Here is a 4,252-nt window from a genome sequence, read left to right on the forward strand (position 1 = left end):
AGAGAGAGAGAGAGAGAGAGAGAGAGAGAGAGAGAGAGAGAGAGAGAGAGAGACTCAAAATAAGAAAGAGAGAGCAAATAAGATAAAATTTATCGAAAGATAGAACAACCCACAGATGCAACGATGAAATGATTCAGTTATCCGGAGAGACCAAAATTTTCGAAAAACGAAAAAAACGTACTTTACATCTTTATCACATTTGTTCCCCACGATGACCATAGGGATCTTCAAACTATAGTGAGCCCTTCTGCTCTTCGTAGCACTTTGGGTCGCGCTCACTTTAGTCTCGAGAATTGCCTCTCTCAGCCTGATGGCTTCTTCGAAGGACTCCCGACAGTCCATGCTGAACACCACGACGAAGAGATCCCCTGCGAAATCGGTTATCGTGTCGAAACTATCGTGTCGATCGTTGTATGTTCGAACACACGGCGAGTATTTATCTTCAAAACGCTAAATATTAACCCTGTGGAGCTGATGTGAGTTTATCGAATCTATTAGTGGTTGTTTAGATAACAAAAAATTTGATGAATAAAAATACTTCAAGTTTCTCTGTGAAATAATTTTAAGATAAAAAATACATTATTATATTGGAATTTATTGTTAAATCTTAATTCTTGTATTTACACAGAGAGAAACAGTGTTGCTGAAGAATCTAAAAATTTTATTACCGATTTGCATATTTTTATTTGGATCATCAAAATCGTTATATAAATCCGCTCAAACTGACTGATAGAATTTAAAAATTTTGTAACATTATCGCTAACTTTACATAATTATTTTGATAGTCTAACAAAATTATTTTTAGATTCAGCAAAATTGTTCTTTCCGTGTATTATTGTAACAATTTTATTTTTTACATAAAAATATTAAATAATTATTGTAAATTTTCTTGATGTTAAATGCTGCAAATTTGATTCTCTATGTTATCCACAAAATTGATTATATTTTTATTAAAATAATTTACTATTTATTTTTTATACGAAATATATCATCCTAAAAATTTATTAGTGGCTTTCAATCAACGTATATTTAATGAGTCTCACAGACCCAACGTCAGTATATAACAAATAACTGTATAACAGATTTTAACGGTCAGCTCCGGAGGATTATGAATAAATACACGAACGTATTTTTACGTAAATGTATATTTTCTCGAATTTACGTAATGATTTTTACTAGGGCACGTGTGCCGACACGATTTTAAATTTTCAACCCTCCCTCGCACGTCCCTTTCTCACTTCTATTACATGCGACATCGGTTGCAATTATTTCAAACCGGACGGAAGTCGCTACATGTCATTGCATATGGACTAATAATAACGGTCACGCAAATTACGGGCGACACGCGTGTATTACGGATTATGAATATTTATCCTGACGGATTTATTTTCACGAAGGCGCGGCCTATGTATTTATAAATCTACCTTGACGGTACAGAGAGTGGAGAACGATTCCAGGTCTCGAGCAGTACTGTTACCGTTTATTTCCGACAAAAACGCGCTACGAACAAAAGGGCGAGTAGGATCAACTGGCCGTTCTTGTGGACGGACAAAAAGCTTGTCCAATGAGAAACTCGACGAGTCGAGTGTATAGAACATAAGCTTGCTAATAACGTCGCTTTGCCAGCAAACCATTCTACTTGGTTTTATTATCGCATATATTCTCGGTAAAAGATGCCACTAAATATTATATATAATAATAACGTTGTCATTAATGTACGTTAATGTTCATAAAGTCTTAAAAGACTTCAATTCATTCCCACATTTTGCCATCAGGAATTTATCATTAATATCATTAACATTATTATTATTATCATGAATTTAGCAATTATAATTATACTAATTAATAACGTAGAATTATTATATGTATTATTATATATCATTAATAATTTCATTATTTTATTTTTAATTTTATTTTTCTTATTAATTTTGTGTTACGCAACAAATATTTTCGTGTGTGTGTGTGTGTGTGTGTGTGCGTGTGTGTGTGTGTGCGCGCGCGCAATATAATGTGTATACATTCTAATGTGTATATATCCTTCTAATTATTATCGATCTGATGATATGAAAGAGTACTTAGCACATGCCTTCTGCGATCTTCCCTTTTTCTGTCAAGCTCTATCTACTACATAATTGAATCACAAAATTGTAAATGCTGCTTCACAGTTAAACATGTAAAATTTAATTAAACTTCACGAGATACCTTTGTGATATTGCTTGTCCTAAAATCCTGTTATTATTATACGTAACAAAATTGATTTACCTCATAAATACAGTTTCCAAATTTCAAAGACAATCCATTTAGTTCATCCATCTAACTCATTTAGTTCATTTCGTCCGCGTAATATCATCCAGAAACTTCTTAGGAGAGATCAGACCTCCATACTATATTTCGTTATTATTAAAATCTTGTCACTTCGTGGCTACTACATGTGGAACATCGCGAAACATCTTATTCTCGCGAAACACGCCAAGCAGGCCTGATATTGTTCTCGTTCCGAGATGAAAATATATGTATGTCAGCCATTATGCCGCAAAGTTCGTGTCTTTGGTCGTGTCGAAAGGAATTCTCTCCTCTCGCAACAGCCGGAACCCCGTCCGAAGACTCATTGTCCTCGAATCGGGGTCATATCGCGTACCTCTGTATTCAAGCGTATTCCGACGGATTCACAACTCGCGGAAACCTTTTTTACGCTCTCGACGCATAAACCGATCTTAAACTGGACGAGTGATTGCGTGCGCGAAAATCGAAGATGATTTTTTCACAACTTATTTGGAATATTTTAATACTAGAAGTGTCTTTACAAGTTAAAACAACGTTTCTTACTCATTAAAAGATTCAAATAAATTACTGTGAAAATGAAGGAAATAACGAAAAATCAAATATTTTATCAGTATAAAGAACATTGAAAAGTCAAAAATTTCAAAATCCTGTCCTTTACACAAAAATACAACCTTAATCTAAAAAAATAAAAACGGGAACAATAATAACAGTTAGATTCTAGTATTAAAATGCTCATTAGCATTATTAATAAATTGACGATTTGTTTAATTTGTGAAATACTTCCAGCTTCAGTTTATAATTGCGTTTCAATTCTGACAATAACTGGCTCGTAGTTTGTAGAACTAAAAATGCATTTAAAATTTACATAGAAATATTGTTGGACAAGATCCAGTCTCGACTATATTTGGCACTTTCTCTATTTTTTACGTTATTTATGAAAATATTACAAATATAAAAAAATCTAGAAGCAACTGCAATTATGAATTAATAATCCAGATATGATTGAGTGTATGAAAACGATTCTTTATTGATGCAGTCACGTGAAAAAAAGCGTGATCGTTCGCGAACTATTGTTAGGTGCACATAACTGTGCGCAAAACATTTTTGGCAATCGGTCATGAATTATTCTCTCTCTATGAATTATTAAGAGATCTCGGTGAAACGCGAGTGTTGAAAAAAATGCGGGCGGAAAATGTGAAGTCGTGACTCGTTTTGTCAAACGCACGGAATTTCCGACGGCACGAGCGTTGAATGGAATACAAAACTAAACATGTCCCGATGAAATTCCCATCGACGGTGGCTCTCTTGATTTCCGTACATATGAACGGCAATTTAAAAATTCTTCGGATTTACGTGTCTAATTTTATCGTGCGCTCCTACGTGAGGTCAACTTTACTGGCAACATACGACGATATATCGCCGTTTCCAGGCGCATGTAGTGTAATAACTGAAAGGCGAGTATCGGTTCTGTCCAATGCAATTTGTGCAGTCCCGCTTAAAACAGCGAATCGGAGTGGTTGGATCCCGGGAGCACAAACTGCTACTAAAACTTCCGAATCGCGTAAATTTCCATTTATTATTAAAAAATTTTTTGTATACGATTATAAAGTTATATAATATCTTTTCTAGTCATAAAATATTTTTACTACGTTTTCAGAATAAAATTGTTATAAGAATACAATAAGCCTGTAATATAAGCAATGTAATAATATCAAATAAACCAGGCAACTATACTTTTAATGTAATGGCATACTTATTAAATTTAAATGCAGAATCGATTTTCCATTTCAGAGCGTATTACACTGTATAGCAATTAACAATGGTCTTGTCAGACGGTCATGCGTTTTGGGAATTGCATATTATTCATAGATCATAACTTAGATTATGTTCTGCGTTGGTCGACATCTGTGTGAATATATATGTATATATACATATATATATATATATATATATATATATATATATATAT

Source organism: Atta cephalotes (assembly GCF_000143395.1).
Source record: "Atta cephalotes unplaced genomic scaffold scaffold00025, whole genome shotgun sequence".
Lineage (NCBI taxonomy): Eukaryota > Metazoa > Arthropoda > Insecta > Hymenoptera > Formicidae > Atta > Atta cephalotes.